This window comes from Passer domesticus, chromosome 16 (assembly GCF_036417665.1).
Source record: "Passer domesticus isolate bPasDom1 chromosome 16, bPasDom1.hap1, whole genome shotgun sequence".
NCBI classification, from domain to species: Eukaryota; Metazoa; Chordata; class Aves; order Passeriformes; family Passeridae; genus Passer; species Passer domesticus.
This window is the reverse complement of record NC_087489.1, coordinates 9764170-9791800: the sequence shown is the minus strand read 5'-3', so window position 1 is coordinate 9791800 and position 27631 is coordinate 9764170. Positions and strand designations below refer to the sequence as shown.

General features: G+C 44.5%; 1 long non-coding RNA gene across 4 annotated transcripts in view; it reads right to left on the bottom strand.

Moving 5' to 3' along the window:
• Positions 1-18970, bottom strand: part of LOC135282183 (uncharacterized) — a 120084-nt gene extending 101114 nt beyond the window's left edge. For 3 of the 4 annotated variants that reach the window (XR_010348475.1, XR_010348476.1, XR_010348478.1), the window contains exon 1: positions 18889-18970. This is a non-coding gene — a long non-coding RNA (uncharacterized LOC135282183). The remainder of the gene's footprint in view (positions 1-18888) is intronic. The other variant, XR_010348477.1, reaches the window with a different exon arrangement.
• Positions 18971-27631: the final 8661 nt, after the last annotated feature.

The following is a 27631-nucleotide window of genomic DNA, read 5'->3' as shown; positions in this document are numbered from 1 at the left end:
TGTCCAGTGCAGAGGCAACATACATCCCTTCATGGCTGTGCCTGTTCACACTTCACTCACTGCTGGTGAGCTTCTCCTTTACAGGCTTTAGTGACTCTAAAAAATCCTCATCCAGCCTAAAGGAATGGATTTTATCTCAGCCTGGGACAAGTGTGTGTGCACCACACCACCCCTGTGCTCTCAGCATGACCCAGGAGATGCAGGCACACAATTCAGAGCCATTTCAATCTCTGCTGAAGGCTGCAGCCTGGTTTGGGAATGGTGTTTGCAAACATGGGCATGCAGGGCAGATTCCAGCTCCCACCATGGGCTTGTGCAGTAATTACCACTGGTATTAATGAGTTTATGAGAGAACATCAATGGGGAATGTACCCCAAAGTGCTTAATTTAGAAACATAACATGAACAGCAATGCTGCTACAGGACACAATTGGAATTCAGGCCTTTCCAACAGAGTAACAATTTTGAGGATGTCAATGACTATTTTCATATACAGACAGCCTTTGCTTTTGCATTTCCTTTTATAAATTATCAAATTAAATTTGCACTGTTACTTCATTTGGGCTCCCCTCCTTTTATGTTTAAAACACAACATTATTACAGACTTACTTTATGGGTAGAGTAACTAAGAACAATACAAGCATCATAATGAAAAAGATGTGCAGCATTTTACACTGCATAATAAATGTGTGTCCATATCAATGTAAAACATACAAATGGCAATAATTTAACACTGAATATTTTTCTGCCTTTAATTAAAATAAACTAATAAAGATTTCAGAGATGCATTTGCTTTAATAGAATGCAGAGTTATAATTGGTGACCTATTTTAAGCAATTTAATTTCCCATGACCTGTTTTCCAAATTAACATAGTAATAGAAGAATGTTTATTGTGTTTGGGAATATAAGTTTCTCCTTCAAAGATGTCATATGCCTTTGTGATTTGATTTAAAGGTGTGTTCTTTTATTAAAATGTTCATATAAAGAGCTTGTAAATTATGTAAATGTTTCTTTTTATGGCATTTAATAAGTCTAGAATTTTAAATCAAAGCACAATCAAAGAAAATAAACAAGGACATACTGAAGATTCAGAAGATCACTTTGAAAAAAGCATATCAGCTGGGTCCTACCAAATTCATTTGAATCTCCTTTTTCTTACAGCATTCGTAAGAATACTTTTCCCAACTATTTTATTGCATTTTTGTGTTTGTATATACACATAAACACACCCAGGCACAAAATTATGTATTTTACACACACGAGCTCAATCTGCAGCTGTTTGGAGATGGCTCTTTTTGGAATCTCATTAAACTCTCGTGGCATTGTGTGCCAAGGGCTGATTAGGCGTTATTTAAAAAAAAAAAAATTCCCTTGTGTGATTTTGAGGCACCTGAATTATTCACAAGTTGCACAGGGGGCCCATTTATTTCCTGGGCCTGATGCTTCTGCACCAGCTGAATGCAGCAAAAAGTGAGTTCAATCCATTCTTACAACAGAGACCAAGCCCAACAGTTGGGGCTGAGTTTTAAATATTAAACCCTCACCTTTAAAGAATAATGCCCAGATGACTTGCAGATGGATTTGTTGAAAAATTTTTTTTTATTAACTGATTTTAGAGAGTATTTTTATTTTTTCATAGTCCTTCTTCAGTCTGAGGAGCAAACAGCCTGCTAAAATGACAAACTGAAATGCTTCAGGAGAGGGGAACTCACAAGAGGTCAAGGTGCTGCAGAGACCTGGGAAAGCCTCTGTGCCCCTCTTGTTCAGGGCAGCTGAAACCCCTGCCCAGGTAACCAACACCACCATCATGCAAAGATGAGTCCTGCACATGTCACACTGTGGTAATCCTGCTTTTCATTACAGGATTGTGGATTTTCAAGGCTTCAGAAGAACTCCAATTTGTTTGGTGCAGGAGGAACAACCCAAGATGACCCAAATGTACTGAAAAAGCAGGAAAAAACATTGATTGTCTTCTCAAACACACTGTAGATATGAGTGCTTTCCTAGATCATAGAGAGTAGGAGAATTGTGTCAAGGTGCTGTGCAGGGTTAAGGAAATATGTCACCTCTGTATAAAATCCATGTTTGCTATTTTATTTATTTTGTCACATTGAAAACTTGCAGATCAACTTCTTTTTCTGAAGGGTTCTTATATTAAATAGGGTTGCTCATTATTCAAATACACAAATGCACCTATAATACACCTATGTGCGCATTTGGGTGCTCATATGTATATATATATTTATAAATACACCCCTATAACTGTGTACACACCGCAGGTCTCTATTTGCTAAACCCAACTCAGTCACTGATAAAGCCTCATTCACTCCCACCCTGAAAAGGTGAGAGAGGAAAAAAACCTGCACAGAACCGACCCTTTAATGTGCCAGAGATGCACAAAAACCCTCTCCTGCTCTCTAAACCATCTCCAAATCACCTGTGAAACGTTCAGGACAGCAAAGGCAAGTGTTTAACAAGAGGGAACTCTCCTCAGGTGTTTGTAAATATGCAGAGGAGCCGAGTGAGTTGAACTCTGCTTGGCTGGATCTCCAGGTGACGAGCAGGACATCAACACCAAGACAGATGACAGCCTCCTCCTGCAGCTCGCCTCAGTAGTGTGAGGGCTCAGACAGCCACGTGGCATCATTTCAGCAGCACAACCCCACCGCAGAGGAGATGCTCTGTAACAGCTTGTTACAGCCCCATCTGTTAGGAATTTACAGCTAATGTATCTTACAGCATGGGATTTCATAGGTAAGAGGGAAGTTCTTGGCCTGGTTAGGAGATCTCTGCGTGGCTCTGTTCGTGATTTCGCTGCCTGACACGCTGGCTTTAGTATTTTGGGGAGTTGGTATTAAAAATATCAATGATTCATCCATCATTGATAAACACGATGGGATCTTCAATAAGCCTGCTTCAGCAGCAGTATCTTTATATATGTATATATAGAGAGATGAATATGTCTCCTACATGTGTTTCAAGCACGATTCCCTCAGAGCAGTCCAAGCTATCAGGTACTTTATGCTCAAATCCAAGCTTTGTACCCTGACAGTTTAAACCATGAGCTCCAGGGAAGTGCAGGGCCTGAGGGCTGATGGAATTGGGGTGCCCAGCAGGACCCCTCAGACAGCTGATGCTGTGCAGGCTCCTGGAAGCATTGAGAAGAAAAGGTCAAGTCCCTCAATCTAATAAGTTTTCAAGCTGTTTCTGTTACATTATTTGCTCTTTACAGCCTTATTAAAGCACCCAGGAGCTGAAGGCTCTGCCAAGAAGACTCAGAGAGAATGAGTGAAATGGTTTAGGGTGGAGAAAGCAGGACCAAATCAGTCCTTTACTCCAAAGACTAAGGCTAACAGAGTTCTGCCTTACATCTGCCCATGGAGTTGAAGCCCTCCCTGCAGCCAGACCCCTAAAGCACCCACAATCCCAGGGTTAGGCACATCCCATAACCCCAGGAGGTGCACACAGCCCGCCCAAGGAGCACACAGGGACTGGAGCCATCATGGTTTACCCCTCACTGATGAGATGCAGCGTGTCCTCCCTGATCCAGTCACCCCAGCAACCCTCGTCAGAGAGCAGGAGAAATGGGGAGAGAAAGCACTAAAACAGACAATAAAGAGAACACTTCAGAAACCTATCCAAAGGGGATCTTTGAAAAGCATTGATTTCTGGGCTTCAAGAGAGGAAAAGGAAGAGAAAAATAATTCAAGGGGAAAAATAGCAGCCCTCAAAACACAGGCTTCTAGCTGCCTACATTTCCTATTGCCTGCAGGAGCGGCAGCCCAGGTTCACTGGGGTTTAATGCTTGTGCTGCTGGATCTGACCCCCAGTGTGTGCTTCACCAGGACACTGCTCCAACACAAAACCAGCCCGAACTACCATCACATTTGTGGCTGCTCTAACAACACTTCCCACCCTGGGGCAAACCTGACTCCAGACAAGCTTCCACTGACAGAAACAGCCCCGCGTGGGAGCACAAAACCCAGGCCCTCCATTTCCTTTCTGCTTGATATTTTTTAAAGGCTCCGAAGCGAGAGAGCGGGAGGAGGGGAGCATCTGAAGATCTCTGCGTGTCTCCTTTATTCGGGGGGCGACGAGGAGAAGCATTTTGCTGCTCGGAGGGTGCCCAGTCAGTGATCTGAGCAGCGCGTTGCATAACGGGGCTGCCAGGCAGCCGGGCTCTGCAGGGCACATCAAAGTGCCCGGGTGACGCCACCAGCCACGCGAGCACAGCTTGAGTGTGCTCGCTGTCGCTCCAAAAGGCGTCCTCGTGCCAGCCTGCCTGGCTTTAATCCGTGCAGCCAGCTCCTCTCGCCCTCAGCGTCCCCCCCACCCAACGCTGATGGTTTTTCTGGGCTGTCTTCTTGCCTTTAGGGCCTGCTGGTCCAACGCCCCACAGCATCACCGAGCTCTCAGGTTGCCTCTTCTTCCCTCAGTTTCCACTCCTCTGCTCCTCCTCCATTCCAGCAGCAAAAGTGCTGCTGAAATAAATAATTTTGCGTTCTATATAGCACAAAAAAAAAATTACTTCTGTGATTACCAGCCTGGGATATCCACATAGCTCTGCCTTGACCTTATGTGCCCTTGGTTAAAGGGATGTTCCATTATTAATCCAGCTTAGAGCTGGATTAACTTTTAAAGATACAAAAATGCCACAAGCCAAGGAAGGTGATATATTTTTGGCTGGTTGGAACTGGCAGACTGCCAGGCAGGGTTAGCAAGCATCTAGAGCTTAGGAGAGGTGCTTTTAGATACAAATCCTGATGAAAAAAACCCAGCCAAACCATCCTAAAATAAATTATGTAATCAAGTGACAGCCAGCAGGTCATGCAGGACAGTTAACATCCCCCAGATATATTTGTACTCTATGAGAAATTCCCATTACGGATCGAATCTGCCCAGTCTGGAAAGCAGAGTCACATTCCCACCTGACAACAGGGATTTTGAAAGGGGAGGGAGAGAAAAAAGAAATTCCAAAGAAGAACAGAAAAACATACTGAAGAGAAAAACATTTAAGGTCTGCTCCAAAGCCTACAAAAATGATGTCAAGGGGAGGTTTTTGTTTTCCTCCTTTCAATAGACTGTGTCCCTCCCTGGAGGACAGTTTCCAAATGTGGCCTCTCTAATGAAGCATTGAGAATCTGCATTTGGAGGCTGAAAATTCACAGTGATTGCAGCCCCCCAGGTAGGGACTTTGCCTCATTTGCTGTTTGTCTGAACCGAGCACAGGGTGGGCATTCCTGGAAATGAGACCTGACTAGCAGGAACATGACCAGGAAGAGAGCAGAGTGACGGTTGTGGTTAGTGAAATGTGGATTTTCACATGCACCTGCACAAAGAGAGCTGAAATACCAACCTAAGATACCCTCTCAGATTTTAAATCAGGTACTCAGGCTTGTAAACACCCTTAGAATATTAACTTACGTATCAACAGAAAGATGGATTTTTACATATCCTTGAGAACAAACTCTGAAATACTTTTAATGAGTGCCTCTCACAGAACTCTGCACATCCATACCCATGGACTGCTGCTGGCTGCAAATACACATTCGTTGTGTTTGCTCCCCTCACTGCCTGGAAAAGGGATTTATGAGCAGGATTCCTGCTTTTGACGAGCATTCCAGCAAGGAGCTGAGCAGAAAGGGAGAGGGACGATGCTACAGCATATCTCTCCAGATGCCAAATAAACCAGGAACTGTTGAGCTGCTACTGTTTTGCTCATTGCAATAAAGTTCCTTGTTCAGCATAAAAAGGAGGCAATTCCAGCAGGTTTATCTCTATTACCATGTATCAAACATGTATAAGCAAAAATAGTCAGATAATGAGAAAAATTACCTTTGAATAAGCATCACGTAAGAGGAAATGGTTAAGATCTGCCATGAATTATTCAAGCAGCTCCAAATATAAATTGCCACAAATAGCAAGACAAGATTTTTTGCCTTCCTATGTGTTGCACATGTCCTGCAACAACCCAAACAGCACATTTTCACTTTAGAAGCTGCATACGGAGAATTGCATCGCCTCAAGGAAATCCAATGGGAGGCAACGATGCACAGGACAGATTATCCTCTTCCTCGCCTTACAGCTTGCATATATATATATGTTTTAAAGCCATTTTGTGCAACTAGGAGCTCTCAGCACATTATATCCCTGTTGAAAGCCCACTACTACACCCAGAGGGTTTCACAGAAAATACTGCAGCTGAGGGGAAGCCTGAGTCCCTCAGCTGGAAATTAGGGCTGTGGAGCTGCAAGGGAATCCAGGCTCCGGTGTAATTAAGAGTGATTCTTCACTAAAAGGCCATTTTGTTACTGCAATACTGACAGTTATTTAGATGCACATGGAAATAAAAAAATACTGGCTGGTGGCTAACTAAACCTGTGTAAATCTGTTTGTACCGGCAGGGCTGCAGCACGCAGGTCAAACAGCAGATTTGGCAGACTTGGGCTCGCCTGCCTTTTCTAGGACACAGCACGCAAAGGACAGTGGTAATCTGCACTTGTGCTTGTCTGAGGCTGCAGGGAGCAGAGCTGCTCTCCTCTGACTTTGGTCACTGTGTAACACCTCTGACGCCTGATCAAATTAAACAGATCGAAGGCAGAGGCGCATCCTCATGTGACCTGTGAGAGCTGGATCAGCCCCTCTCTGCATCCATGGATTCTGCATCCTCCCTCCCACTCAGCTTCCTCCTTCATCCTTCCCCTCAGCCTCTCCTTTTCTTTAAAAATTTGGGTCACCTTGCTTACACTGGCACAGATTTGCCCAATGAAAACTGCTTTTGTGCAGTCCCCCAGGGTAGGAATAAAGTGGGGATTGATGCTACAGGGAGAGAGACGTCTCTCCGTGCACAGGAATTCAGTTCTCTCTGTCTTGACGGAATATATAGATAAGCATTTATATTGGGGTTTTTTTCAGAGTATTCCAGACAAAGTTCAGAATATTCCAAACATGCAATCTGCAGAAATACATTGCTATTTTTAAATGCTCAGAGGAAAACAGAATCCTTTGCTTTATGAGTATTTTTTTTACCCTTTCTTTATTAAAAACAAAACAAAACAAGAAAACAACAAATTCTCTGCTGCTTTGAAAGCAGCACACTATTTGTGTGTGCCCACTGCTTGAGAGTCTCTCTGCCTTGCCCAAGGAGCATGTGCCTAGCTCGAGTCCCCACGGTGAGTGGCAGAATCTGCCATATGGAGGTCACCTTGTCCAGGTCCATAAATAGCTCTTTTTCCTAAGCAGGGAAGGGAAGGAGCTAGTGAGAGTAATGAAAGAGGAGGCTAGCTCGCATCCGTGGCACTGATTGGTGCCAGGGTTACAGCACGCAGAGACTTGTCATGCCAGCAGCAGCGATACCGTCAATCTGCAGGCACAGAAGTCACCTCCTTCCACCGTGGAAACATGTGCCAGCCAGTTTTTCATTTCAGCTTTCACACAGGGGTTTGGATGCCTTTCAGGAGAGGAGAACAGATACTTCAGGAAAGGTGTCCTTGGGGAGACAGCAGCATGCCCCAGGCAAAGGGATTTGCTGCTTAAGGACACAGGTAGGGGGCTGCCAGGTGGGTCCCACGCTGTGGGTCAGGGCATGGAGGGGGTTTGATGAGCAGCGCCATCCAACCCCCCCACTGCTGCTGAGAGCTCTGTGAAAGCCCATGCATGAAATGGTTCAGGTACAGTGACAAAACCCCTGTCATTGAGCCCCCCAGTTTGTGGCAAGGACTCCTCCTCCACGCTCTGACAACCAGACGGAAAGATTAAGAACTGCACCTTGTGCAATGAACCTTTTTGTTTTATTCAGCTTTCAAGATACCAACAACTATGAAAATGCTACAGCAAAACCACCTGATAGCCAACAAGGTGCTCAGCTAGCACTAAGTAATTGATACCTTCATTTAAAACCAGGCTGGAATGTGGCAGCCAGAGTGTCAGAATGACTTTCACAGACCAGAAAGCACACTGAGGTGTTTGCACTGCAACATCCTGGGGAACAATGGGGAATTAAGAAAACATTGCAAAATTAATATTCCCAGGTAAATCACAGGAAATTTAAAGGAGGGTAGAATGCAAGGAGGAGATACAACATTTTTTTCTTTGATTATAATTAAAAATAGCTTTAGCATGCAAATACCTGAAGTCTGAACTAACAACTCCCTCCTTTTGCCTCAAAACATTAAGCTGATAATCAAATCAGGATATAGGGTTAAGGAGAAGGCAGGAGCATCAATCTTAATGCACTCAGATTGCAACTTTTTTAGTGAGTTACACCTGGTAGTAGGGAGGTAGTAACCCAGCTGTTACCACCCCTTTGTGAGGGAGATGCCAGTGCCCTGCTCTCCATCCTGCTCAAAACGATCCCCTCCCATTTGTCAATAGAGGAAGGGAAGAGCACTTATCCCTCCACGACATCTTTTTGCATCCCACAGGCTGCAAATCCCTGGTTTGATCTTGTTCAGTGTGGAACATCTGACATGCCTGTGATGGGGAAGCTTTAACTGCTCTTATTCCTTCTTATGATACCCCTGCCTATAGGATTGGATGAAAGGGATGAACAGATGGATGGATCACGTATACACACTGCAGAGCCTTTATCCTGCTCTAGGTGTTGGTTTAAGCGATGCACAGTATTTTTAAATAGCCTCTTCTCTTTTTCCTTTCCCCTTCACAAGTTTTCCTCTAATGTTCCTCCCCTCAGCAGTCTCTTCCCCCCTCTCCCATATAAACACTTTGAGCTCAAGTTTTGATATATAAAAAAACACCCAACCATGAAGCAGCCCTAAGCCAATGTTTCCTTTGTCCTTGCTCTTTAAAAGCTGTAGTTGCTGCTCAGATGAGGTAACGGGCCTCATAACACAAGAAGTATGTTTTTCAGAACTTAATGTCCTCTGCCACAGATGTCGTCTCTGCCAGAGGCTTATTAACACCTCAGAAGAGCAAAGCCCTGCCCACAAAGGGAAGGGAATCTAAAGAAGATACACAAACAAAGGAGGTGAATGTTAAAAGCAGCTAATGAGGGGGAAAAAAACCCTCCACCTTCCCATCACGGCACTTCAGAACAAGTAGCATTGCCAAGCACTAAAAACCTGGGGATTAAAGAGACAATTTAGGAAGACTTGATGTGGGGAATGGAAATCTCCTGGAAGATGTTAAAAGAACACAGAAGATCAGCACACATATTTGGGGAAAAGAAGAACCACCTAGAAAGAATATATAGGTATGTATATGGACAACTTTTCCAGGACTGACAGAAAAGCTATTAAGAAATAATGAGGCGTATTTATTTCCTATAAAGAAAATTCAAATTTGAAGGGAAATTGAAACAGGGGGACATGCAAAGAGGTTTCATTATCAAAATAAGATGTACATTCAAAGGAACTAACTGAAAAAGCAAAGTTGTTTGTTTACCAACTTTTCTCCTTAAACCAATCCTCTTAGAAACACCAAGAAGCACTCAAATAAAATATCCACCTCACTGACTTGTCTTTCCTGCTCTGAAAATGCTATGTGTTGTTTTCCAAATTATTTTTATTCCCCCACTGATGTACTTGATCCTTGTTTTTGGTTTCCAGTACTCCAAGGACACCCCAGGATCTCTCAAGCACCTCTGCCAAGGTGTTCATAGGCATCCCAGGGGGCTCCCACCACCTCATGCACTGGGATGGAGTTTCCCTTCTCTTCCTCTCTGGGGCAAAGGGAGGCAGATGTCCCTTGGCAGGTGTCCCTTTGTTCCTTTGGAGAAGCTGAGACAGGTCATAAAGACCAGGATTTTCTTGCCAGAGCATGATCCTTGCTCAGAGGCTCATGTGACTGGCAGGAATGTGGCAGAGTTCTGGGGCCAGACTGGAGGGTAAGACTCCTTGTATGAAAAATGGGTGGGCAAGAAGTAATTACAGGGCCACAAAAATCAGCAGAAATAAACAATAAGTCAGGATGTTCAAAAGGGCACTATGAGTGATCTGAGCCACAGCAAGGACAATAAAATCAGCCCCTGAGAGTGTTGCTATTTAAAGAAATGTTTCATATGGAAATGAACAGCCCATAGAGGGATGAGCTGGGTTCATAACATGCATAATGCTAAAACTGCCTGGCATTTATCCCCAGTGCAGCACACAGAGGCTGCAGGGATCACAAAACATATCACAGGGGTTAAGAAAACTCAAGGGGCTAAAAGGATTCAAAAAGCTCTTAAGCCAGGTTAGACACTCCTGCAAGAGCTAGATGGTAATTAAAGCCTTTCCAGTTAGTTAAGTTGCATTCACTCATTCAAGGAGAGGCAAACTTTTAGCAGAGGTCTCACAATTCCTGCCTTTAGCATAAAAAACAAGTCAATGTGAAAATCATCCTGAACTGCTCCTCACTGAACTGAGGCTGCAGCAGACACTGAACAAGCCATTCCTTGGAAAGAGCTGAATCACTGAGGTGTCCTGGCCACACAGTGGGGCTGGAAGTCTCCACATTGGTGAGGACCTTTGGAGGAGACATTATTGTCCCTGTGGTACCTTTATCTGTCATATGGAGGGGTCATAATTCCTCATTCCCTGAGGCTGTCCAATACAGCTTTGTTACCAACTTATGTGCATGGAGAGGAGACCCATGGAGCCCCAGCTCCATCCCAGGGTCAAGCATCGTGTCTTGGCCACTGGATGCACAGCAAGGAGTGTTAGAATTTTTCAAATTGTCCACCCCTTTCAGAGGATCCCTCCCCAGTTTTGTCAGCTGTCCTTTCCTCTGCAAGGCTGAGCCAGACCAAAGAAAAATCAGGATCGTTCAAAGGGCAGAAGGATGCAGTTTGCCTCAGATGGTGCAGGCTTGGATTGCTGTCAAAGAACTGAATCTTCTGCAGAGATTAACAAGCTCCACAGGTGCAGGGGAAGAACAGGCTCTTCGAACACAGGAGAAGAAAAACACACAGTATGGAAAAATGCCCACTGCCTGACTCGCTACTGAAACTGTTAAACAACTGCCAGTGGGTTTTCTGGAGGGAGGCTGGGAGATGCAAAGGTGTGGAAATAGAGAAAGCAGCAGCCGCCGATGTCCCACAGGAAGGAAACGGCGGCCGGCGCTAGGAGATACAATCTGATCCTTTGTGTGTTCTGCAAGTTGCCTTGTTGGAATCAAAGACCGTAGAAAACCAGTTTGTGAAATAATGGTGGTGACAGAGCAGCACCTCCCCGTGTCAGGGCTGTTTCACAGAGTGGGGCTAATTCACCTTTTGTCTGCCTAATAGTACTGCAAAACCAGAATCCCTCCGAGCAGAGAGACTGAGCTATTTCATGCTGTAAACTCTTTGCAGGCAGCCTGACAACAGAACAGGCTCCGTAAAGCATTTCTGAGTAGCAACGAGCCTCAAATGGCACTTTCCAAAGCCTTTCTATCCCATGGAGAGCAAAAAATGTGGCAGGGAAATACCAGCTTCTCGGGAAGGGGCGTAAATAGCTCTAAGTGGGTATGGCAGCAAAAGCAATGTGATAATATGAAGGAAGAGCTGCTGAGATTATCAGTTCCTGGCATTATATTCCCAAAACACTCCTGAAGCCTCACAGCTTCCATATGGCTCATCAGACACATACAATAACATGATCGCTCAGAACATTCAGTCCTATAGAAAGGAAACAAGAAACACAGACACGTCCCTGTGCTCCTGCACACACACACAGTGACACCAGGGCCTGGAACAAAAGGGACAGGAGCAAATTCTGTGTTGGAGTCAGCTTCCTCCTGTTCATTGTGAACATCAAACCTTTGCAGAGAGGGTTTGTGTGCTGCTTCCACATAGGGTGCAGATCCCACAGAGCCAACAAGCCCATCTACTCAGTTGACAAAATTTGGGTTCAATGGAGACAAGAATCAAACCCAGGCTCCCTGGGGCCATCCTGCAGGCCTCTACTGCAGACCAGGGGGTATCTCCAAGAACTTCCACAGCTCCCTGATAGCCTGTCAAAAATCCTGCCTATGAGCAAACTGGAGAGCAATTCTGCTGGAGAAAGTAAAGCTGTACAAAAGTGACTCTGGGTAGTAGTGGCTCTGTGCAGACATAACTGTTGTCACATCTTAGTGACATAGAAATTGTGATGTCCCACCCCTGGAAGTGTCCAAGGCCAGGTTGGACAGGGCTGGAGCAACCTGGGATAGTGAAAGCTGTCCCTGCCCATGGCAGGAGTGGAACGAGATGAGCTTTAAGATCTGTTCCCACCCAAAGCTTTCTGTGATTCTATGACAGCTGAATGGGATCTCAAAGCCCTCATCCCTTTGCACTATCAACAGAGCGAGGTTTTAAGAGAGCAGAAGTTGTGATTAGTTGTGCTAGAAAAACTTGGCTGTTCCCCAGATCTTTCCTAGATGATGTCCTTGTGTGGCAAATCTGGCCCATCCCAGAGCTGCTGGAGTCACGGTCTTCCCTGACTGTAGCATTTCATTTTCAGTATGAGGAAAGATCAGGCCTGTAGTGAGCTCCAGAAAAACTTCTCAGTCATGGCTTGTAACCATGAAAACTCCTTCCCCAGCCTACTGAGGCTTAAAAAGATGCAGTTTCAGTTTCTGTGATTCTCTTCCAAGACTGATAAGCCAGCAACAGTATTTCTTGTTTCTCAGTCATCTGTTCTTCAGTTTTCAGAAACTATTTCAGTTCTACAAACTGGCCTGCCATCTTTTTCCTTCTATGAGACTTTAGAAAAAGGATGAATCACCCTTTTTAAAATTACTTTTCCAAGTGGAGGGTCTCCTTCACAAAGTTACTCACTCCTAATATCCATTGCACTGTTCCTTCTGTGGTACCTCCCATTTCTTTGATGCTTCCTCTTTCCTCACTTTCCTCACCAAGGGGCTTGTTTATTTTTTTTTTTATGAGCAAAACCTAATTCTTGGTTTTCTTGTTCAAACTCCTCAACAAAGCTCCTTGAGGAGTAAAGTAGGCATACAGAAAGTTAATGAGAAATTCTCCCTCTATCCCTGAGGATTGAAGAGGGGATAATTTAGGTAGTGTTTGGAACCAGCTCCAACCCTTTTAAGACTATCCAGCATTGCTGCGGGAGGAGGATCCAACTGTCCTACATTTTACTTGTGGATGCTACCACTGCTAACAGAGCATGGCTTTTCTTCCATGGCTTTTCTTCCATGGCTCTGCCAGTCTGAGCAGAGCAGGCAGAGCAGGAGCTGCAGTGCTGAGCACACAGCCCCGTGCCAGCGCCCAGGCAGCTCCTGACAATAAGTGTTAATTTCCATCACTTCCCTCCACTGGGCACCCCGAAAGCTGATGACTGGTTATGGCACCTTCCGCTGGATGTGATCACCTCATCATCTCCTAATTAGCCAGATCAGCTTTCCTCCTCATCACGAGCAGCCACGGAGCGCCTTCTCCCTCTTCCCAGGATGGGCTCTCCCCCCGCTCTGCTCTGCCGCGCTTCACCCTGGGAAATGTTTTGTGATACTTTGGATCCCTTGTAAACCGTATTCTTCCATTTGGGCAGTCTTTCAACTCCATGAAAGTTACACGTTGTTTTCATTTCTTCTCAAGTACCTCAGGTCAAAGAAAGACCTGTGTCACAGTGGCTCTAAAAGCCTAATAAAGTCTTTCATCCAGAGACCTGCTTGCTGGCGCAAAGTCAGGGAAAACAAACTAAGTCATCGAGTGTTGTTCAAACTGTCAGATCCTTTTCAGCATGCTCTTCCTGCCAGCCTGTTCGTGTGCATTTGGGGGCTGGGATGGGGAGGAAGGGAAGGGGAGAAAAAAAATTCCTGATGGCAGAAAGCCCATGGAACAACTGGCACCTTTCCAAAGCAGCCTCCCCCCAGCCCCCAGCCCGCCTTCATGGGCACAGGCGTCTGCCAATCTGTTCTGCACACACACACACACACACACACACTGCACAACACAAGCAACAAAATGACTTTCCAACAACTTTGTTCACAAGTGCCACTCTACCCCAAGTTTGGCACCTTGAGCTTTCTCCTCACCCCCGCCTCTCCGGGCTCTGCCTCCCAACGAGCTGGACAGGTTCCAGTGTTTAAAAGCCCATTTAACCACTCCCTTTTGTTTAGAAATACTAAGCCTTGATCTGATTTTATCGACCTTGCTGTGCCAAGAGGAGGAGGATGCTGAGGGTTTCTGAGGATCCTGCAATGAGCTGAAAAGCTCCACGAGCCCTTCAAGAAGGGCTTTGCCCACTTTGCAGCAGCCCTTGTGCTATTGTGGAGCCCCTGAAGGAGAGAGTGTACCATTTATGGGACCACACAGGATGGCTTCCACTCTTGCTGTTGCGCACATTTGTCCCTTTGAAAACTTCATTATTGGCACTGAGGAGCCGAAATTCAGCTCTGTGCTTGGCTGGCACTGTCTTTTGATGGTTAAATAGCTTTCTTTACACTCTTCACCTTGTTCAGTGCTGCTATGCTCAGAAAAATCAGAGCAGCAGGGGAGTGAGGCAAAGAGGCATGAACAGGACCTCTGCTCTGATTGACAATTGTAATCTTCCTGGGTATTGTTAGGAGACATCTTTCTGCACTTGATAAACCCAGCATGATTACATGAAACATATCCTTCTAAAATATATTTCTCTTTTTCATAAAGCAGGTAAAGCCAACGGCATTTAGGGCTAATTTCAACCCCTTTGTACAGTGTAGCATTTGGATGCCCTCTTAAGGATGCTGGGTTTGAAAGTTTGTCTTTTCTTATAACCTCAGAGAAGCTCTTAACATCAGTGACAGAAAGGGTTGTCAGATTACAAGTCAGACACAACCAGAGAGCTCTGGAATAACAGGAGACCCTTCCCAAAAATACATCTCCACTTCCCATACGATTATTTCTTTGAGAAAGAGCACACATTCTGCAGAAAGGTGTAACCACACACTGACCATTGAGATCACCAGCCAGGTTTTGGTGCAATTCTTCATCTCCATCATCCCACCAGTTCTGTGCTGTGGCTCATCAGGGCACTGCTAAACAGGGGGAGGAATTTAAACATCCACAGAGCTGCTATAAATTTGAATGAATACGAATAGTTTCTCATCTATGGCAATTTGCACCAATCAAGGCTGTACCTTCATGTATCCGGCAATCTGGAGGAAAGAGTCTGCCTCCTGCTAGGCAGTTACTGACACATTTTTAGCTTCCCTATGCTGGCTCTGCCCTCCTCTACTTTTCATTTCCCACCAAAGAGAAAACATAAAGGAAGTGATGATGAACAGGCAGCTGTGGTCAACAGAAGAAGTAGCATGATCGAGAGAGATCCTATCTAAAAAGTTCACACAGGAACAGCCTCGCTGGCATTGAGAACAGCAGAGCCTGGAACAATATCACTGAAAAACAAATTACACACAGGCACTATCCAAGTCCAAACCAGTCAGATATTTTTGATATCCTGCAGCTTCAAAGGGGATAACAGGCAGTTGAGTGCTAGTGCTGAAGATCACGTTAGCCCCACCGGATTATTCAGGTCATGCTAAACAGCAAATTCAGTGGATTAAAAGAGTTCTCATTCCTGCTGTGCACTTTTAACAGTCTGCGAGTTACACAGAGGGCTGAGGATGCTATGTACGTCGCACGTCTTGTGTAGCACTTTATAGTCAGACAAGCTCAGCAAGGGGCATCTGCCTTCCTAAAAATTGCCATTGACCCACTCCTGTTCAGGAACACTGAGAAACCAATGGACTCACCCAGCAGCTATGTGAAAATCTCTTTGCCAAGCCATGCAGAACTCACTTTTGTGTCTGCAGTGCATCGGCGCTGTATTACCATGACAAAACCAAATTGCCACCATTGAGGACAGTCTTTGCTAACACAACAGCCCTTCTCTGGTAATAAACTCGTGCGCACAAATGACGGCACAATGAGGGGATGTGGAACCGCTAGAGGATCTCTGGGGTAGCAGCCAACAGCTTTTCAGCCTTTTTCTTGTCTGACCCCAGTCATTCTCCACGCAGGCGTTAGTGTAAAGTTCAGCAGCACAAAGCTTGGCCAACATCAGGGCGGTGTCATTGTCTCACATTAATGTACAATTCCTGCAATTGCTGCAGAGCAAAAGGCAGCACGGCCCCAGTTGTCACTGCAAAACATTCTGGGGGTTCTGCTGTGTCTAGCACTGTCCTTGCTGTCATTATGGGTCAGTGAAGTCATGGGTGTTTCTACAGAATGTCCAAAATCTCTGTGGTGCTAACCCCACTAATACTGAAACCTCCCACAGTAATTAAGGCTGTATTTCAGATGTCAATTACAAGTCTTTTGTAATCATTACAAATGGGGATGTGCTGGGACAGGAGATCCTGGGAAAGGAAGGAAGAGAAGCATCCAGGTCTGACCCAACTCCTACCACCTCTTTGGCAAGCCCCAGCCCAGCACAACAGAGACAGAGCTCCCCAGGACCATTCTGTGGTGGTCATTGCTCACTTGAAAAATCCTTCAATGGGTGAGTGAGAAAATGGCAAATAAATGGAAAGGGATACTTCTGCCTGATTTTTCACAATACCTTTGGCTGAGGTGGAATCTCTTATGTCTAACAGAGGTATGAACTGTGCAGATCTCTTCCCTTCAGGGGAGCAGCAATGGGGTTTGCCCGCTCCTCCACTGCCCATACTGGAAAATTACTAGGAATGAAATATCATTGAGACTTCTACCTCTGTCAAAACTGGGAGAGATTAGCTGACAGGCTTAAAAAAATATTATGGAAACTGATAGACAGAGACACCTACACACTGCTTCGTATGGCACAGAACTATTTCCCCCCCAAAAAAAAACTGGTCTAAAAATGAAAATGGTCGGTCCCTGAGCAGGTCAAGACATGGATATGAGCTTGTTGGTATGGGCTGATGATTCCTTGTGGAGACAGACAGCTCTCCTGAGATTCAATGAACAATATAAGAGAAGGATTTGGTTTGGAGTATAACGCTAAATTGTGCACCAGGGTTTGGGAAGAGAATTATTCCCAAGATTAAACTCAATCTTCAGTTTCACAGAACAACTTTGACCTTGCAATCAGCGCATTATGGACTCAAGTCCCACACTTAAACCCAAATCTATAAGCTGAAGTAGCCTTTTTTTCCACCCATAATGACCGTCTTACTGGGTTTTAAGAGAGAAGACAGCAAAATTTTAATAGATACTGTACCCATGAAGTCCTCAACAAACATTACATTGACACAACAGCAGTGCAATGTTCACAGTAACAATTTGATAAAGGATTTTTTTCATAAAAGTTTGAAGATATTCCTGAGTACTTTTTCAGCAGAGAAAAATCACCCAGAGCTCCCACAGAGGACATCTCGAGGGTAGGAGATGGCAAAGCCAAACATTCGTCACCAGCAGATCAGGGAGCAGATGGAAAAACCACAGAAAGAGGTTGCACTGAGTTTGCTGTTTCTTTAAGTCGCTGATGGATTCACACATGATGCAACTAGACACAACACAGCACTTGCATCTTCCTGCATCAGTGATTCTGCAGACATAGGTCTTCCCACCCTCCTTTCCCCCCTCCAAGGCCCAGATGTAATTTTTGTCTGCAACTGGATACAATCACTTTCTGCACACAAGCCCAGCAAAACAAAACATCCCATTTTCAGTTCACAGAGCTGCCATGGCAGAAATAAATATTATTTTGTTTGTTGGGGTTTTCTTTCTGGTCGCCGTTGTTTTGTTTTCCAAAAATCATTGTTCTGCAGAACTATTTAACACAACACATTCTTCCTGATTTGAGACTTTGCAGTTAGCTGAACAGTAGTTAGGTTCTCAATGAAAAAGCCAGTCCTTCCAAGCCAAACCCCAAATTTCTCTGAAATCTCAACCTTTAGACAGCTTCTGAAATTGAGAAACCTGAGACAAGCACTCAGCCTCCTCCCCTTTCAGCAGGAAATGACCCAACACAAATCTCTGCAGCGCTGCCATGGTTTGCAAGCAGAAGATGAGTGGCACCTTTGGTTTGCCCCTCTGCTTGGAACATGCCATGGCTGAGGCAAGGCTGCTGGGCACAAAGTAACCCATTCCTTACTCCCTGAACTCTGTTTGCAATTGGTATCTGAATTTCTTGAGAGACATGGGAGCAAATGGCTGCCTGATACCCCTGGAGTTTATCCTAAAACTGAGAGCAGAGCAGCAGCCTTGCACCCAGCACCACTGGGGCTGTATTTTCAGAAGCACGTTGATTGATGTTGCCGCTTTCAGGAAGGAGATGAGTCCTTCTTGGAAGAGAAACCTACTTAAGTTAGGGCTCTATGGTCCTGGCTCAAGCCCATGTAAAGGAGCCTGAACTCTCTTTGCAGGTGGCAGCTTCAGGAATTAGCCTCTGTTTTCTCCTTCTCTCTCCCTTCTCACTTCAATTGCCTGATCTGGTGGTAATTTTCCTCTCTCTGGTGCCTCCCTACCCATCCTTTCCTTCTCTCTTCCCACCCTGTCAGCCAATGACAAAAATAGAGATGAGAAGAGACACAATTGCATAAAAGAAGGGATTTTTCCATCTTTAATCGCAGAGGGGGATTGGCTTGCGCTCTGCCTCGCTGCAAAGCTTTGCAGGTTGGGCAGGTAAGATTTGAAGGGAGGCTGTGTGATGCATCGAGCTGAGCTGGCCCTTGACCTCCAGCTCCCTGCCTGCTCTGCCTCCAGCTTTAGTGAAGGCACCGGGCGTGAAATGGCACCAGCAGTGCTGCTTGGTGCTTTTCTGAGCAGCCTCTGAGAGGAGGGAGCAGCCATCTCAAATGTGCTCTGTCCGTGGCGTGCGCGTCTTCCTCGGGCACACCTGGGGAGGAAAATTGCTCTGGGCTTGCAGCACTAACACAAAAAGCACTTTTCTGTGCACACACTGGCTCTGTGGCTCAGCAGATACAATGCTGTTGTACCCCAAGATCAGTTTCCATTTAAAAAACTTCTGTTACTGATAACTTAAGAATGAAGGAAAAAGAAAAACTTACCTTGCTTTTTGGTGGGTTTCTTTGGGGTTTCTTGTTGGGTTTGGAGGTTTCTTGTTCCTCAAGAGCACTAGACTTTTTTACCTCAGGGAAAAAAAAAAGGAAAATACTGTAAGAACAAATCAAAAGAAAAAAGTTATATCAGTGTACCATTTTTAAAAGCTCTATAGGCATTATTTTTATCTTTGCATAATATTAGAGCTATTCAGATTAAATTTTGCAAAAAAATATTCTCCATGGTATATCCTCATTTTTGTTGGACAACATCAGTTCTTTGATCTTTATTCACTTGGAGGACTGCTCTTTTCCTTGCAGCTCTTTGCTTTCTTGCCTTTTGCCACATTTGAAACTGAGGCTGGTCCAGTTTCCAAGACATCATTTTCACCAGAGCAGTTTATCACCAAATTCAGTATATTTTTCCACTCCCCAAGAGAATTGAGTTGAAACAATTGAAACAATACCAGGTTAACAAAGGAGGAATCTCCAGGTACCATCAGCACAACCTGCAAGATGATCCCTCATACAAACCAGGGCAATTCCATGCATTTCCACCAGCACCATGGCAAAATGTTCAACCATTTCTGAATGCAGACGTGGGTCCTCTGGGCAACATGTACTGCCTTGCCCTTGTGAGAAGGGGCTCATTGCCCTATTTTTTACCTCCATTTTCAAGATTTCCAAGAGGAACAGTCCCGTCCTTCACCTTCACAGTCATTTGTACCAGCACAAACCAGATTCAAACCACAGGAAAGCCCCAGGGGATGCCAAGCCCATGGCACGACTGGCCTAAGGGACAGCTCATCATGCTCAGTGTTTGACTGTATATTCCCCACACAAAATTAATTGATCATGTCTTTTCAATAGACCATAAACAGCTCTCAAAATTAACCACAAGGAAGTAGATTCCATTCAGAGATTTGAATCAACCAAATATGAGCACAAAAATAAAATCATTCCCATTATGATATTCTTTTAATAAATGCTCCTCAGTAGGGCTACAGGAAGAATTTTCTCTAGTGTACTCTGGTCTGGACTTCTTAAACACATTTGAGAAATTTCCCAAAACAATTTTTGTAGGGAAATGGATTTATCAAGATTAAAAATTTCCACTGGAAATTCACTGTCAATATTTTTTTAACCTACTTTTCTTCCTCACTCCCTCCCCAGGAGCTCTTTTTCTCACATCAGTGCTCTGCCACTCTTGGATCCTATGAGTCCTTCTGCCTCGATGCTTCTTGGGATAAAATGATCTTTCCCAAGAGCTCTGATAGGCTGCTTTAAATCAGCTCTTTCTTGATTCATGCATTTCACAATTCTCTCTCCTCTCCATTCTTGCAGATATAATTACTGGTGAATTTAAATTTTATTTTAAAAACGCTAACAAACCAAACAAAATACGAAACAACCAAAGCCAAGCCACAAACAAACAAATTAAATACTCACTAAAAGCCATACTAAACCCCTCTTCCTCCCAAAATATCCATCTTTTCCTGCCGGAAATGACCCCCACTGAGCTGTGCTCGGGATGGCAGCAGGGCTGCCCAAGCCAGATGGAAGCTGCTGAAGACCTTGGAGATCAAACCACCAGCCTTCAATCTTGACATTTGGTCGTGGGTGGCAGATTTTTTTCCTTTCACACTTAAAAATGTTGCAAACCACAGTAGTTCTCTTTGATGGGGAACTGGAGGCTGATTAACCTTATCTTCTTCTGTGCAGATACAGATGTTGAGAAACAATTTCCCACCCGCACTGGCCAGAACTGGTGCCTGGACCATTGCCCAACACACAATCTGCCATCCTGAGCCCTACACCCTCTAGAGATGTCCAGTGGGGTTTTGGTGCCATTCAGGACATGGGAATCAGGGATGAATAAATTTTGCCCCTTTCTGTGCTGCCCTGAGAACAGCCCTGACCTTCCCAATATTTTTAGCATCATTACAGAACATTTTCCTGATGGGCCAAAAAAATGAGCCCCCTTTTCCTGTTATGCTCCCCCCAGGACACAATGCTGAACCAGCAGGACCTTTCCCATCACAGGTGGCATGAGATGGGACAATGCACCTCCTTTTTTTTTCCAATAAGGAGGATCCTTCTTCATCTGCTTTCATTAAACCATGTGCCTGCACTGTGAGCTCAAAATGACACTTTTGAATAATTTAAGATAACGATAATAGAAACATTAAAAAAAACCTCTCGTAGAGACCAAACCCAATTCCTCTCGCAGCTTCTGAATTAGTTTTTCACTTGTAGCCATTTCTGCTCTATCTTAAGAGCTATTAAAAAAAAAAGTCACGATAGATATTAGGAAATTACTAACGCTTTTTTGAAAGCACCTATTGCTTAATCTTCTGCAGGACTATTTCTGGATTCCTGTGCAGCTTTCATCTTTACCATGAGTGTTTTACAAGGCACCTCGCACGCGCACAGCCCGAGTCCAAAGAGGACGGGTTGTTTTTGCGCATTTTCCCTGCAGCTGTTTTGTTCCACTGGAGATGATGCCTCACTGGGTCAGGACTGTTTTTGTTGTTTTTTTTTTTTTTTAATTTGCTTCAAGGGATGAGCTTTATTTACTAGACAACATTAACCATTTGGATTTCCCAGCTCCAAAATTCCTTGCAGGCATTCTGAATGTATTAGAGTGGTTTGTTTTTTGGTTTGTGTTTTTTTTTCCCTTGCTTTCAAATCCTATTTTTAAAGCCCATAATGCTGGGTCTGACACAGCTGGGGACTTTGCCGCTTTTTCATTTCTTTTCTTTCAGGGAGGCAGAAACACAAACTACTCCTAAAACACCAGGATCAGGACATCATAATTTTTTCCCCAGCAACATCTGGAATATTAAGAGACTGGAGTGGGATTGGAGTTGCGTTGGCTGAACCAATCTCCAGCAGGAGCCTCCCCCTGCTCGCGCGAAGGGAGAAGCAGCCAGAACGTGAGGAGCAGCAGCCGCACTCACCGCTCCGTGACTCCAGCTCCATGCCTGCGCTTCTCCATTGATTTATGGGGCAGCTCATTTCCAGACCCACCTCCTTCAGGAGGAGGAACTTCAACTCGATGTGGATAATAGGGTCCTATAGCCCTTAAAGCACTCGCTGCTTCTTCCTGGGGTAGGGAGGGGAGGGTTACGGCAGGGAGAAATATTCCTCCCCCCTTTGCACGGGTCTGGAAATGAACCGAGAGAGCTGATGCATTTTTAATTTAAATGAAATAAAATAGAAAATGTAAAGCTCGTAACCCAAAGCAGAGCTTGGGCTGTGGAGGAGGAGATCCCTCACCCCATTCCTGTCGTGAAAGCCACACAATGGAAGACGCGCTCGCCTTCCGCCCATTCAATCTCTGCCTTACATCTCTATATCTATACACACATGCCCCACAAAGACATATTTTCTACGTTAAGCCTATGGATTACTGGCTCAGGCCCTCAAAAAAAAAAAAAAGTAAAAAAAAAAAAAAGGTAAAAAAAATGTTTCCAAGGCAACGAGCCAGGGGTTGCTATGGCATCTCGGAGCGAGCAGCTGGGCCAATCCCGCTCCCTTCGAGCTGGGAAGGCGCAAAGCCTCTAAATTTAATGTCAGTGCGGAGAGGAAGGGAAGCTGTTGAGGCATGCATGATGCTGAGCGTGCGCTTGCTAAATGCGGACAACATGGCCCCCATGATTAGGACCAGCACACTAATGAATATTCATTGGGCTGATTAAAGCAAAGTCAATTAACTACTTGACTGCTTGATTTTTTGCTGGATTTTAGTCGTCTCTTTTAACCATTTTGCCACTGGGGATGCTCTCGTTCTCCCCTTCATCTCCCTCTTTCCTCCTCTATATTTCCTTCACTGGCAATTAAGGTTCAGATTTTTTTTCCCTTGTCTTTATGCTTTTTACTGACAATAACCCATCCTTCTCATATTTTACAGCTCACTTTATCTCACCAATAAATCACATTCTTCTAGGGTCACTGTTTTCCACTACAGTTGCAGGTAAAGTAGAAGGTCACAGTTTTCCATCAAATTTTAAAATCTTACATGCAATTTGATTCCAAATCCACAGCTAAGCAATAATGCTGATTTTCTGCTTCACAGTGGGATTTCCCCCCATCACCACAGCCCATTGTTTTATAACACAGGGGGTTGCTGTGAGCCAGGTCAAGGGCTGCAGAATATTTTTTTATTTTGATTTGTTAGGTCCGAATTCCTTCAGACAGACAACTCAGACTGAATGTTCTAGCAAACCTAAAGGGATCCTAAAATAAAACAACAATTCATTAAGGATGGTTTTCAATTTAGAGAGATGTCTCTCCCAGTGCAGTAGTGATGTAATAAGACTGTGAAGAGATTGCATATTTTATAAAGATCATTTTTCAGAATGTGCCTGAAAACTAAAACATGTGATTAAATTAAAAATAAATGAAAAATTGTTGGTTAAAAAAAAATAGTCCACATTTGTGAATCCAGCCCTTACAACCTAGCCTGGGAAAATACATAAATTTTCACCATGTTCTTTGGCTTGTTCTGAAAACTCTCTCAGGTTCCTGTATTATGTATACAGGGAAAGATGCATTTACATGACAGTTATGACTCTCCTGGAATGGAGTTATTAATAGTTTGAAGTAAGAGATCTGATGGAAAGATTGGAAAACCTGACCATAATCACTCAGCATTTGGGTCCTTGCCTTTGTCAGCAGCTGAAGGAAAAACACACAGCAAAAGACAGAGTGTACAGCGGGGTCGGGACAACACTGATTTTAATATTGTTTGTTGAATTCTGCTCCATGCAAGCAAAAAAACAGAGAAAAAAATAGAGAAAGAGGAATGAAATGAGAGGATAACTGTGTGGGGGAAGTTGGCATTTTTTGTAAGTGCAAATGAAAAAATGCTCAGTTTCTATTCTATTAACTCCATGAATGCACTGGTTTCTCTATTATTTTGCAGCATGATGCATATATTTACACTGGTTTTTAGATACACAGTTATAAAAATAGACAGTTTCTTCTCCACCAAAACACAGAAAACAGGGAATGACAGCGCTTCCCTACACAAATCGTATTTTGGGAGCGCGACGTGGCGCTTCCCCGCAAACCCGCTGCGTGTCCACCGTCATTAACACCATTAACCCAACTTTTAATCTGCTCATCTGCAGCCCAAGACTGAGCCCTGTTTGGGCTCTGGGAGTCACCTCAGCCGGGTGGGGAACGCTGCTGCAAGGATGAAATCACAGGCACGAGCCGGAGCGCGCGTCCCCGGATTGCTGAGATGACGCCCTTCTTTGCAGAGCTTTATGTTCCTGCCATCAAAACCAGGAATCTGCATAGCAACACTCAGCTCCACGTTGCATCCACCCAAATCTGAAGAAAAACCCCCAACAAATAATTATCCATTTACGAATTAAGAGAGCAGCAAAAGAAAAGGAAGGGGAGCGTGTTGAGCTGCCATGTTCAATTTAAAGAAATATAGATTGGGGACTCTGTTTCAAAATAACATTTTTGCATCTCTGTACAGTGGAAATTTCTTCACAGGGGGCAATGTGCAACATAGATATACATGCACACAAAGAGAAGTGGAGTAATTCCATTCTTACAAAAAATTTAGAGAATTGGATTCAAATCCTATGTAGGTCACAAATGAAATGTAGTCAGCAACCTACAACCAGGGGGAAAAAATGAAAGAAAAAGACAAAATCCCAGCCCAGTGCCACACAGCCCAGCAGTCTGCAATTCCTGGTCATGAGAGGCCACAGCATTAGCCAGGCAGGGTGTTGCAGGTCAGGATTAAGACGCATTAACAAATTCATGTGGAGGAAGCTGGCCCAGCACCTGCCCACAATTTGCCAGTTCGTTTTGTCCCTCTTCCATGTGAATCAAATTCTCTTTTTCTACTTGGAGGATGATTTTTTTTAAAAAATAATGTTATATTGGGTAAAATGTACACGCCCAAGCTGTGAAAATAATTTTAACTTGAAATCTACACAGGAGCAAGAGCAACATAAATATTGTTCTTATATTGTGAATGATACCAACATAAAAATGCTCAAAGATATGTATATGAACATCCACACGCACATGCAGAGAAATGGCAGTAAACTGCATCTATTTTGGTTCTAAGATACATTGCAAATTCAGTAAACTATTAAAAAAATCTCCCCACAAAAATACAAAGCGAAAATCTACATCTGCACAATGGAAAATATTCTGAGCACAAACCCATTGCGGGAGCAGTAAATTCAGGGTTAAGTCTCTGGATCCCTGTCTGATACTCTCAGCCTTTCATCATGTCTCTATGAATTTTTATTTCTGTACTCTGGGGTAAATTAAGGCTGATGGTGTCAATACAGGGTTTTGAGTCCGATTTCAACATTTCTTGTGTTTTGCCTGTTTAACTCAGACCCTTCAAGTTTGGAGTTTTCAACAATTTAGGAGAGAGGCTTGGGGTTTTTCTAATCCTCTTTCAAAATGCCATATTTTCCAGGAGGCTATTCCCCACCGAGCTTGCCCCCAAAACATTGTGTCAGGGCAGTAGCCATTTTCCCAGGCAGAACAAATTCCTCCATCCTGGAGAGCTGATGCTGAACGAACCCCAAGAGCAGGAGCTCCCTGAGTCTCCTGAGACCCTGAACTCCTACATCTCCCTGCTCCTGCAAAAAAAAAGATCCCCCCAGAACCCTCAGGACAAGCCTGATGCGTTTGAGATTAAGAACGTGCTGTGTCTGGGATTAAAGCAGAACACGTTTACAGCCCTCGCAGTGCTAACCAACCAGAGGAGTTATCTAATACAGGATTCATGTGATTGCTTGAATAATATTGCAGGAGACGCCGCGTCCCTTCCTCCCTGCGTGCACAGCCCTCAATGCAGGCACACACATGGTATTTCTAATAGGATCTCTTCTCCCCTCTCTCTCTCTCTCTCTCTCCCCCGCTTTCACAATCTGTCGCGCTCCAATCTGCCCACTCTGCTCTATTTTCCCATCCAATATTCCCCCTCTAACACCTTCCCCTCCTCTTCAGCCCCCACCCTTGCTCCTTCTCCCCCTCCTCCAGGCTCTGGAGGAGCCACCTTAGCCCTGGTGCTGAGTTTTGGTTCTCTGGACATTCAAAGTATCTAGCAGAGTGATTAAAAAGAGGCAATAAGGAAAAAAGAAATTTCTCCCCTACTACTAGCATGTAAATAACGTGGTAACTAACTAACCCCTCTAATAATTTGCTACCTAAAATATTTTTCTTTTTGGCTGGACTATGTTATTAATGCTTTATCTCGCTTGGTACTATTTTATCAGAAACTTTACAAACAAGTTCACCGTTGCTACCTCCTCTTTGTGGAGGGGAAGCAGCAGCAGCAGAGGGAAGGGGAAGGCTCAGCTAGAGCTCCCCAGCAGGCTGGTAGTCTAGCCTGAAATAAATGAGGTCTCCTGGGTTCCAGTCCAGTGGTCTAACCATTAGTCTCTGACTAAGAAACAAATGCAGAGGCCAGAAAATGTATAAATTAAAGGAACACTTCGCTTTTCCTTTTAGTCTGTGGAATAATTACAAGATGCAGATGTAGCTAGAGATGCCTGAGGCTTTGGTGATCCCAGGGATACATTTCTAAGGCTTTACCTCCAGACCATCCAGCTGCTCTAAGGTGCTGTAGGAACTGTTCACTCTGGCTGAAATTTGGCCCTAACCTGAGCAGCAGAGGGCTAAGCAGAGAAACTGGTTTAAGGAGTTCAGGGGAAGCATCAAGCTTTATCTAGGCCTGGCAGGATTATGGAAATAAGTATTTAATTTCCCCGAAGAGAACAAGCTCGTGGCCAGCTTATGTGTGCATACACATGGACACCAACACGGACACACGGGAACACGGGAGAGCTCTGGGACCGCGCGCAAGGAGGGGGGGAAAGGGTTTGGGGCAGTGTGTGAGGCAATAACAGCTCTTACCATGAGGAAAGATTCACATTCACACTCTTAACTTAAAGGTTTTAGGTGCCCCTTGGTTTGTGCCATGCTGCACAGCCTGTGGGATGAGGACAGCTCTGTCCTCTGCTCTCATGGAGCAGTGAGCACGGCAGTGACACTGGGGAGGGGATGCAGAGCAGGGACTGCTCCAGGATCTAGGGACATAGAGATTCTAGAAGATCAGGACATTCAGCTTCCCTTTCCTGAAGATAAAAGTACCCATCAAAAGGAAAATTAACACTGTCCCCATGGAGAAAGCATTAAACCCCTTAGAAATTGAAGCCAATCCTGCAGATCAAGCAAACACTGCATTTAAAGACAAAAGGAACCCAAAGCCTCTTAAAGGTCCAGAAAGCTGAGTTAGGTTCTCATTCTCTCAGCTCACATCTACTGCACATTTTTTTAGACAGAGTAAAACACAGGGCAGCTGATCTCATGGACTGTTGCAAAGCAACTCCTGTATTAGGGAGCAACAGACAGGAACACCACAGAGCACAGAGCTGCTCTGGGAGAGGAGATCCAAAGATCTCCTGGACAATGATTGGAATCATGATTATCACTGGAGGAACCTCAGCTATTCAAGCTGTTCCCCTGCATGGAACTTCTCCAGCACCACCAGGTCTCCAATACAAGAGAGATGTGAATACACAGGAAATTCAGCGAAGAGCCACAAGGATGGTGAAGGGACCAGGTTTTGTCTCCTACAAGGAAAGGCTGAGAAAGCCAGGACAGTTCAGCCTGGTGAAGAGAAGGCTCAGAACATCCAATTTGCTTTACCAACAGCATGGGCTTCCTGCCTTGAGCAAATACATCTTCATAGAAACAATCC